This window comes from Triticum aestivum, chromosome 3B, assembly GCF_018294505.1.
Source record: "Triticum aestivum cultivar Chinese Spring chromosome 3B, IWGSC CS RefSeq v2.1, whole genome shotgun sequence".
NCBI classification, from domain to species: Eukaryota; Viridiplantae; Streptophyta; class Magnoliopsida; order Poales; family Poaceae; genus Triticum; species Triticum aestivum.
The window spans coordinates 698,943,170-698,954,599 of record NC_057801.1 but is presented as its reverse complement, the minus strand read 5'-3'; the positions used below and the strand labels follow the sequence as shown (position 1 = coordinate 698,954,599).

The following is an 11,430-nucleotide window of genomic DNA, read 5'->3' as shown; positions in this document are numbered from 1 at the left end:
CCTCTTCCATGTTTTCCAAGTGCTTTTCAAAAAATATGTGCTAATATAAACTAAATTACATTGCTCCAATTTTTGTTTGTTTGCGGGTACCAGTTTGTTGTTTCCGCGTAGATGGCAAACTGTGCATTTTTTCCAATGAAACTTACGACACCCATTTCCTGAAGTTGTGAGAGCAAGACCTGTATATATCTATGTTCTATTGGAACCTGCTACTTAAGCTGATCTTGGTGCCAGGACTTAATTCAGGTGAGGTCAGAATTTTCTTTTTTTGTTGGTGATGCATTCTTTGTAGATTTATTTACACAACTACGGTCTCGTCCTACTAATTTTAAGCTTTAAGATTAGACTGTTAAATGAGCGTAAAATAATTCTTTAAGCATTCATTTTTATTTTGCTGCTTTAGACTTTAGTTTCTTATTGACTCATTTTTATCCAGGAGTCAAAGAGGTTGGCTCAGTGCCAAAGTGCTCTGCCTAATGGAGATGTCAAAGTGAAACCTGAGCATTTACAGAGTTCAAAGAGCAAGATCTTTCTTTACATTTCTTATAGTTTTTCTTAGGAAGGCTTTGTGAACCAACCGCTGATATAACCTTGTATGCGCTGCCCCCTCATAGGAGTGATCAGTATTTCTGTATATTACATCATAATATCTTATATTCAGCTTACGCATTTATTAAAGTGAATAATCCCTTGAAGCATCATCAATTTATCATACATGTGCCTATGAAACTAGCTACTCAGCTAGATTTGCCATGTTTTTATCTTTTGAGACAAACGATGCCTGCTTAGTGCTTGTTGCATTTGGTTCGCCGTACTTTGCACTACACTGTAACTGCTTATACTAGATTCGACTACATGAAACTGTAATTTGGGTTGTTAAATTTGATTTAAGTGAAGGATAACTCTTAAGTTCCAGTCTCTAATGTTGCTTGTGCTGTTATCTAACTTTTGACAACCCTTACAGCGGATATGACCCTGTAATCATCTTTGTACTGGGATCTCCCCCTTCTTCTTAATGGAAAAGACATGTAATGCTCTTGCATGTTCTTGAAAAAGATGCTTCCACATGACAACCCTTAAGGCTTCGTTCGGTTAGACCCCACCGCGCCGGGATTGGGCTCAAATCCCTGCAGAACCACGTGGTTTCGCCCCGACGGGGGTTCGATCCCGACCGATCTTTTATGTGCGTTCGGTTAAACACGGCAGGGATCGTTCCCCGGTGTAACCTCTCAAAAACCACGCGGATTCCACCGGGATAAAAGCCACTCCTCCCACCCCGTGGAACCAACCCCCGTCTCTCTCTCTTGCGAAACATTATAGCCAGACACCTATTCTCGTGCGACGGCGGCGACGGCGAGGACGGAGGGACATCGGCGGCGATGGCGACATTGGAGACGACGGCCGCGTTCTTCTCCCTCCGCCTCCCCGTGTGAAGCACCGCATCCAACCGCAGCTCGCCGGCGACCCGAAGGTGAACTGCAGCGACAGCGCGAGCTCGGCGGTGACTGCAAGGACCCCATCTCCGGCGTTCCCTCCTCGCCACGAACTCCCAGTCGCTGGTAAGATCTTCCTCGTCTCCGTTCCCCTCTCCTCCCCTGTCTTAATTTCTACGTCTTGCTGTGGTCCTTGGAAATTCATACGGGTCCTTGCCTGCTTGATCTGTTTTCATGTGCATAACCGAACAGAGTTCAAGCCGCAGTGGAATGGCGAGGAAGGGGCTGGTGGGGGTTGGGTGACGGTAGGGATTAACCCAATCCCTGCAGGGGTTGGTTCCATGTGGGGAACAAACCCCCAGCAACCGAACAAGGCCTAAAGAAGCTTCTTGGCATTTTGGGTCATGCACCCACGCTCATTTAGCAGTCTAAAGAGTAAGAGGTCAGCTTGAGGTGGTAGTGTGCATCCTTGACAAACAAGTGGCTCTGAGGTGGATGTCCATAGAACTGAGGATGACGGCACATGATCGTGTCTTTGGACACTGGCGGGGGTTAGAGCTGGATATCAGAAAGGCAGGATATGTGCCCTAGACTTCTCTTCTGAAGGACCTTGTTTTTTTTGGCTTCGGGTGTTGAATGCCTGATTAGCTATGGAAGCGGCACCTGATAATAGGAGAGTGCGAGTTCCCGTACAATATTTGTTTCGTCTTTGTTTATTTGTGTACGCTGGAGGCTTGTTAAGAAAATCTTGATACACTCACCCCTCACTCAGAAGGAAATAGGGTAGATCGAGCAAACTTCTCAGTTCTGATTCCTACAGACTAAATGAAGCAACATCAACCTCAAAGCTTACAAGTACATGACAACAAATTGAATCGTTCTTCTTAATCGTCCAGTAACGACAACTTGGAATTACTTCTTAGATCCTTTAGCTTCTCCCTGGAATCATTTTTCCCACTAGCTGAGTGCATGACAACGCCTATGTCACGCCCTGAATCCAGCGTCGTTGGGAGAAGCGTCGAGCGCATGTCACGGTCAAACATGCAGAAGCAGAACAACGTAAGCTGAAGCAAACTGTTGAAACTGAACCAACGCAATTGCAAGACAATATTCAGACTGAAGCTACTATCGTCGAAACTAAACCAGCAGAAGTACAGAGCAGCATTCAGACTAAAGCTACTGTTAGTGACCTGGCTGGTGGTACCGGCAAGTCACAGCTCGACCCCCAGCCCCGTCCACGAAGTACTCCAAAGACGACTGGGTCCTACGTTAGTAGTGGGGTGCGTTTCTAAGTGTCTTGGTTGAGTATAGTATTAGTAGCGGCCTGTTGCTAGGAGGATCGTAACAGACTAGTGTGCCCCTCGACCTAAATTGCTTGCTAAGTCGTTCCACCGAGACCGCATGTGGGTGGATAATTGCGTGCAATACATCTTTTGATAAACTTTCTCAAGGTTTCAAGCAGTCTAGCTCCGTGAAGTCACCCGTCGGCATGTGATTTTTTCCCGATGCCTCCTAATTCTATGTGTTTTTCGGTAGTTTTTTTGGTTTTTGGTATATATCGACCTACATATGCTCATGCCAATGTACAGAGTTGCACATGACGTTAAAGTTTGACGAGTGGTGTCCGGTCGCAAATGAATGATGGCGCTTGTGCTGCCTTCTACTCTGTATATATATGCAGGAGGAGGGACCCCAACATTGGCTGAGGGTTGGCGTGCCATTCATTACCGACTACTTAAGCACATATCCTGCACATATGTGAGATCTTACTATTTTATTGTCCATCTTCTTTCCTGATCCTCCTCAATGTTTTCCAAGTGTTTTTTCCTTTGTGGCTGATTAGGCTTTTGGTTATCCCACAAAAAAAGGTTTTTTTGCTGGTGGCGCGCAATACTGCTGGTGGCGCGCACGCCTGCTCTCCACCCATGAAAAAAGGTTGGACTGATGATTGATTTGTACTCTATCACCGGAAATGCTCTCCCCGTGAAGTATATCCACTAGTCACCGCTGCTAAGTTGATTTTTCGATTCCTTTTGTGTAAACCTGGTGCACAAAGGAAACAAATCTGTGCAAGTCTAATGTACTTCTGTTGTCATTTATGCACTTGGACGCTTCCAGTAAAAAGGGTCAGCAATGTGTGTAAGAAGTTAGTTCGCGATGCCAAATGTGTAGAACGATTTTCTATTTTATCATGGTTCAAGTGGATCTGGGTAACAATGTTATAGTGTTAAACCTGCAAGACTGTTGAATAAGGTTAGTGTTTGTGAAGCTCCGGAAATTATGTTCTGCTGCAGGAAAAACCGAGGAGCTGGATAGAGACTGGTTCTCTCCATTTATATGTATAATATAGTTTTTGGTCTGCCTGATTGAAGTTCAAGACTGGTTTTCTCCAATGATGTGTAGATTTTTCTTCTCTGTTCCAACGCAAAATCATGCTTCCACCAGTATATTTATCGCATACCGTTTATTCAATTGTCATGGCTTCGGTGCACAAGGTTAGAAACTACACTTATTTTCTTGGTTGCTTAATTCAGCACAAAATTCACAATAGAAGACCCAAGTAGAATCTGAAAAGAGCATGACAAAGACAATAATACCAACTATAGTCTGATTTCTATTTTGGACATAGCGAATGCACACACATCAATATGGGAAGGCTCATATATACCAAAAGTTCAATGATATCCACCGTAATGAGTAATTAGGAGAATATTCTTAGCTCTTTTTTCGCTGCTCCTACGGAATAAATATGTAATGCACGATCTGAATAAGAAAGCAACTCAGGTTGTCAGGAATTTGCGGCGGCGTTGAATCTGAGCCTGCAACGGCTGCGGCGGTGCCAAACCAGGAGTGTGTGTTGGTCGTGCCGAGCTATAGCCACCACCGTCGCGGAGAGGGATAGGTTGTGGAGATAGAGGGAAGATGGATTGCAGCCATCGGGGTGGGAGTTGTGCTGAAGAGAGCTCATGCCGTCATAGATCGCCTGGCACGGAGAGGGGGTCTCAGAGAGATAGGTACAGAACGGGACAGAGCAAAATAAAAGGAGAATATGGAATTTCGAAAGGACTTTTGTGCACTTCGGTGACTCGACAAGGTCCATTGTGTAAAATGTACCAGCGGCCAGCTTATGATAACATCTGGTCCATCTTTTCCCCATCCAGTGGCCCAGAATCACTCGGTGTACTGGGTGCACCAGTTGTCTCGTTGCACAGGATACGTCCTCCCTCTGCCTGAACTAACTCGGAAAGCCGTCCCATCTGGACGGTGCGTGGATAGATAATCACATGCCATACATCTTCTTGCGCACTCTCCCGAAGATCAGGGCGCTTCAGCTCGGCGAAATCACTTGCAGCCATGTGAGTTTTTCCCAACGCCTCACAGTTCTATGTGCTTCTCACTCGTTTTTGTTTTTGGTACGGACCTACACACGCTCATGCCAGTCTAGAGAATTTACATGGTGTCAAAGTTTGGCGAGTATTGTCTTGAATGAACAATGGCGCTTGTGCTGCCATATATATACAGTATCATGCTCAGGGTTGGTGCGCCATTCATTACTGGTGACTTTAACACATAGTATCATGCACCATGTGAGATATTTTACTACTTTCTTGTCCATCTGACTGAGTTGTTGATTTATCTTCCTTCCTGATCTCCTTCAATGTTTTCCAAGTGCTTTGTAGAAAATACATGTGCTAACATAAACCATATTGCTCCGAATTTGTTGTTCTTGCATGGATGGTAAACTGTACATTTTCCCCAAAAAAACTTACAGCACCACCGGATATTGCGAATCAAAATCCTCTTAATATACAACACATGACACATTGTTCCCTGGGTCCATCACTCTTGCAGCCAGCCAAACACGTGGTTGCATCGTTCGGTCTGTCTCCAGCATCAGATGATATATACCAGCGACACGAGAACATATCACTTATTTTCCTTTACTCTTAGGAAAAAAAACAGTTGGCGCAATCACAAAGAAGGAACTTCCTTGGAGCAAATTGATTTTGCAGAATGTGGTAAACTAGTGAACTGCATGGTGCCAATTTGCTAAGTATGAACGCATTACAAAATCCACCTTGTAGAGTTGGGCTAGGTTCGCTCCTAGAGCTAGCAACAATTTATGTTCTATCATCAGTGAGCACCAATGGAACACTGCTAGCCTACAGGATCAGGCACAACTAGTATCCATCTCTAAACAGAGAAGGTAAAACATCACAGTTTGGATCAGTTGACAGCACAAAATCTTGGCGAAACAGATATCAATGAGCAAGTTGTAAAAAATATATAAAATCGACAAATATACCGTCTCAACTACAATGACGACAACAAACACCCCCACCCAACAAGTAGCATGCCATGATGAGCCCAATCTCAATCTGGCTATAAAATAGTACACAACGCCAGTCAGCAACAATACCTGCTATTTGAGAAGTCCGGGGAAATGATTGATGCATATCGTAAGACTATCATTATCATCCTCTTCCTGAGTTCCCACGTCTCTGGCTGTGGAAGTAGCTGAGAAGAGCCTGCGCCTGCAGCAAATTCAAATTCTTAGCGAAATGATTCTGCAACCACATTTCTTCTAGCTGTAAATTTTGTTATCGGAAGTGGAAAACCTTCTCTCTTGCTCGCGGTGTTCCTGACCGTGACAGTGTGACTAAAGGGGGCAAAGCACCCTCTTGAAGAACTATGCTGCAAGATTTGTTGCTGTTTTTGCATAGCTGAAGCAATGCCGCAACAGCATTTTCCTTCCCCCTCGCCGAACCCAGTTCGACAACATCAACAAGGGCTGGAATACCACGCGCCTGCCCAATCGCAGTCCTCCCTTCTGCTATCATAGCAAGATTTGCCAAGACAGCTACAGCTTTGTCGACCATTCCAGCAGCAGGATCCATAAGCTTAACTAGGTGCTTCACCGCATCAGCTTGCACAATGCGACCCTTGTTCTCATCAAGTATGGATAAATTAAATAGTGCATGGGCTGCATCTCTTTTTCCTCACGGGGTCCCATTTCGCAGCAAGTCCATGAGAGACTTGATGGCACCGGATTGTCCAACCCTCACTTTGTTTTCTTCAGTAATACAGAGACTGAACAAAGTAGCTGCTGAATTCTCTTTAGCTTCAGGGTTCCCTGTTTCCAGGACATGGATGAGAGGATCAATAGCATATGCATTCACGATGGCAATCTTATTGTTATCACTCATGGACAGATTGAGGAGGGATGTCACTGCATTTTCTTGGATCTTGGCATCCGGTGAATGAAGAAGACCAACCAGCAAGTTTATAGCCCCACAATCTGCAATGACAATCCTATTCTCCATGTTGTGCTTAGCTAGAAGGCGAATCTCTGATGTCGCTGATCTTTGACATTCTATGGAATCGCTTCTCAAATCATCGATTAGCTTGCACACCTGATTCTCAATGGTAGAAAGATCACCCCGAGAATCCATGGATGAGGAAGATATTATTCTGGGAAATCCCCTATCAGATGCTTGTGGGCGAATAAATTGCTCTCTCATGCTGACATCACCCAATTTTGGCAGGATAAGCCAAAGTGTGCTTATCCTAGCACACTTTGTGCGCAGGGTGTTGTCCATGTAGACGTTAAAGCAGTGACGAATGTCAAGGAACTCCAGGTGGCAGCAATTATCCAGGATAGTTGTCAGTCCTTTATTTGTCAGGCCATTGCCAAACAGCTGCAAAGAGCGTAGCCCACGCATGGTTGCAATCCCCATGGCTTCATCATCCTTGTCGTAGTCACTAGCTTCAGAATCATACAACACATCCTTAATCAGTCTGAAGCTCTTCAGTTGTGGGCATGCTTTGCCAACAACCCCCAACACGCCACTCTCACCCACATTTGAACACAATGCAAGCTCGAGCTCCTCAAGCAAAGGGAATTTCACTATCGCCTCCATAAGTGCTTCATCACTAAATTTATAGCATGAAATGAGGCGAAGACTCTTGAGAGATGGTGCTCTGCAAATATAGCACTTGGATCTTAATACCCAACAAAAGTATTATAGAAAAGACATAAGCACACTGAATAAAAAATAGGTAGCTAGAATGTATGTTTTGGCAGACTTGCATAGCCCGAATAGAACATTTCATAAATTCAGATAACTGTGTAGCATCATAGGACATTGGTACATACATAATTTAAAGGGGTCATCCCTCCTATTGCTGCAGAGAACCTGAAGGTAGTAAGTTTACAAAGTGTACGGAGCATGCGTTGCATAGGGATAAGTTTTCTCTAGCGCACTTTGTCTTTATCAAACTAAGAACAGTCACTGCCCTTGCTGAAATGTACATAAATTTAAAGAAAACGACCAATTCTATTGTTAGTTTAGACTCAGCACTTCGTATTTGTTGTTTGATTGCGTTCGTGGTCTTTGTAAGCTGTTCTCCTCAGTACTTTCTACCAATTGCTCAGCAAAATTGCATGATTCCCACAAACAAAAAGCCTACAGAACTTTTCCGCAGTGAATAAACAAAATCAAAACAAATCAAGGAATTGGAACAGAAACATAACGTGTAGCCAATGCGAAAGCGAAACAAATCAAAACGAAATCCCCTAAAATTGATGGTTAGGGGGGTCTCACTGGTCGGCGAGGCGGAGGAGGAAGTCGTGGCCGCCGGCGTGCTCGCACCAGAACGCCTCACACCTCCCCGCGCTGCGGCGGACGGCGGCCTGCGCCATCCCGTGGAGGTTGAGGTTGCGGGAGAGATCGGCGTGGCCAAGCATGCTGATGCGGCGCCACAGCTCAGGCTCGTCGCGGGCGGCGACGTGCCAGGAGCGGCACGCTTGGCCGGGCCCCATCAGGATGTCGACGTGGTCGAGCTTATGGAGGATGGATGAGATCGCGTCCAACGGCAGCTCCGCCCAGTTCCTCGCCTCCGCCTTCGCCGATGCGAACGAGGAGGAAGAAGGCATCACGCGCGCTAGATGGGTTGCGACCCTTCGCGGCGAGGAAGCTGAGTTCAGCTGCGCCGCCTTGCAGTCGAAGAGGAGCGCACGCTCGACGTCGGCCAGCAGTCGCCGTCTCGCCGGAGCCCGCCGTGTACAAGCGGGTTTTGCAGTTCGAGGGAAACAGAATGGGAGTTACAGGAGGAAATTGTTGAGAGAAAAGAACTGAGAAGTAAACTAGTATCAGTCCCCGTCACTGATGAGGACATCAATACCATTGTTACACACAGCCCCTGCTGCTATACATACTGAACTAATTACTAGAGCTCACGCACCAACTAAATTACCAGGTACTTTCGTTTCTTAGTAATGATTCTAATGTTCATGAGAATATGATGCTGCCTAAATTGGATACATTTGTTTTGCTTACAAATGAAGGGCCTAACTTGGAGAAGGATGAACATTGGAGCAAGAAAAAACATGGAGATGATGGCATGCGCAAGGGGAACAAGAACGGAGTTACGAGTGATGATTTCAGGTCTTTGAAGCCACCATAACGAGTGCATGAAGCCTTGGACGAAATATACAAGATGCCACTTCATAAATTTCGTCCAGAGGCTATTATAGGTGTTGCGTCACCTTTTTATTGGACCAGACCCATGTAATTTCGAAATACATTAGTATAGGCTATTTTTAAAGTCCGTATGTGGGGGAACTCCTATGTGACGCTCTCTGCGTCAAGTTGCTGCGGCTTCGCACAGGAGCGTCCCCGACTGGGCCGGCCCATGAAGATGACGATCAAGATGAACGACCATTGCTCAAAAAATACTGTGATACGGGGATTTGAACACAGGATCGAGAGATCTAGATGATGTGTTCCTACCAGCTCACCTCGCACTCGTATGTGCTCATAACTTAGCATCAAACATAAAGAACTAGACACGCTTTGCAGATCCGAATTACTTTAGAAATTTCAAAAGTAGTTTCTTTTTTCAAAAAATGGAATGTTCTGGCAAACACAAACACTTTCCAAATTTGGAACAATTTTCCGAAAAACTATGACATTTTCGAAAAATCAGGGACATTTTTTTGAAATCATGAACAATTTTTTTTCGAAATTATGAATAATTTGTTCAAAATACATTTTTTTTCAGAAAATTCAGAAAACATGAACATTTCTTGAGTATGAGAGCAGAATTGAAAAGGCTGGAACTTTTTTTGAAATTACAAAACATTTTCAAATTTATGAAGCAAAATTTAGAAATGAGAACATTTTTTCAAATTCCTCGAACATATTTTGAGTTTGCGAACAAATTTTCAAAAACAAGATTTCTTTTCAAATTAGTGAACACAGTTATTGAAAATTCCAAATAGAAAAGAAAACCAAAAAAAGGCAAATACAAACATTTTTTAAAAGGGAACATTTTTTAGAAAGGGAACATTTTTTAAATCCCACAACATTTTGTTTAAAATACGAACATTCTTTGAATTTATGAACAATTTTGGAAAATGCGGCCATTTTTTTTAAAAATGAAGGTTTTTTAAAGTAGGAACAATTTTTTAAGGTTACGAACAATTTTTGAAACATGAACTTTTTTCAAAAAAATTGAAAAATAAAAAAGAAACGAAAAAAGAAACCGAAAAGGAAACAAGAACATTTTTAGACCAAAGTTAGAAACGAAAAACAATTTTAAAAATTCCAAACAAATTTGAAAATTGAACATTTTTTGAATACGTGAAAAAAAGTTGAATACGTGAAGAAAATATAAAACAAATATGTTCAGAAATTCATGAACATTTTTGGAAAGTTGCAAACAATTTTTGAAACGGAAACATTTTTGAAATCACGAACATTTTTTTAAAAGTTGTCAAAATTTTGAGCAAAAACATTCTGAACAATTTTGTTAACAGGAAATATTTTTTGAAAATTCCGAACATTTTTTGAGTTTATGAACAAAATTTGAAAACACGAACATTTTTCAAATTTTGAACATTTTTATAAAAGCATGAACATATTTTGAGAGAGAAAACATAAACTTGAAAAACAAAAAAAGAAAGTAAAAATAAAAATAAACAGAAATAGAAAAAGAAAGGAAAATAAAAAACCGGTTCAGGAACCTTCTAGAAGGTTCCCAAAACCGGAAAAAACCTAGCTGGGAACCTCTAGAAGGTTCCCAAAACCGGGAGTGCAGGAACGGTTAAACGGGCCGGCCAGTTGCGTCGCTGCTCGGTCGCTCGCCTGTGCGAAGCGCCGGCAGTTTGACGCAACGATCGGCAAATAGGATATTCCCGTATGTGGGGAAACAAGAGATAGGGTTGATTTCAGACCCCTCCACCAAGGGCCACGAAATTCCCCCTCTCTTCCTCCATATATACAGCCATTAGGGCACCGTTTAGACTTTGGGTTTTGTTTAGATTAAAATTCGCCATAGCTGCAACTTCGCGTACTTCGTTTGTGTTCAACGACCAGACAAAGGCGTCACAGAACCCCACCTTAATCAATAAAGCTTTCATCTTATATTTGCAATATACAGATTGCAATCTCAGTTTCTTGCTTATTCTTCGTTTGCTCGCAGGAAACAGACCCTCGTGGTCAGGTTGATCGTGCTCCGGCGTGGTCAATAACCTCTCGGAGTTGGTTTAGCGATTGCTAAGGCGCGACATCCTCGCACGTTCGTAGTCGGATCGTCAAAGTCGACTTCCACCAAAGCGAAATCCATCATCTCATCGAAAGACGGGACACCTTTGCCTCTATCAGTCACACATTTAGCATGTGTTGGGAGTTGCTTGTGGGAATTTGACAGCCCTTGATATGACATTGTATCGTTGGATCGGGTGACTTTATTTATAAAGTGAGACTGTCATCAGAGAATGACACCATCAATCAGGATGGGCAGTAGGCCTCTCCTTCCACCCCTAACATGAGCACTACAACACAGACGGAGCAGGGCTATGGTAGGGCCGCACCGACACCCACCCATGAGCAAAGGGGGAGCCCGGATGGGGCATGGACAGGCCACTGGCAGAGCGCCAATAGCCCGCCCAAGTGACACCGTTGGTGACCTGGGCCACTAGGGAGCTCGATCT

General features: G+C 43.8%; 1 pseudogene; it reads right to left on the bottom strand.

The window, feature by feature from the left end:
• Positions 1-5,311: 5,311 nt before the first annotated feature.
• On the bottom strand, positions 5,312-8,514 carry LOC123066107 (U-box domain-containing protein 4-like; annotated as a pseudogene).
• Between the last annotated feature and the right edge of the window lie 2,916 nt (positions 8,515-11,430).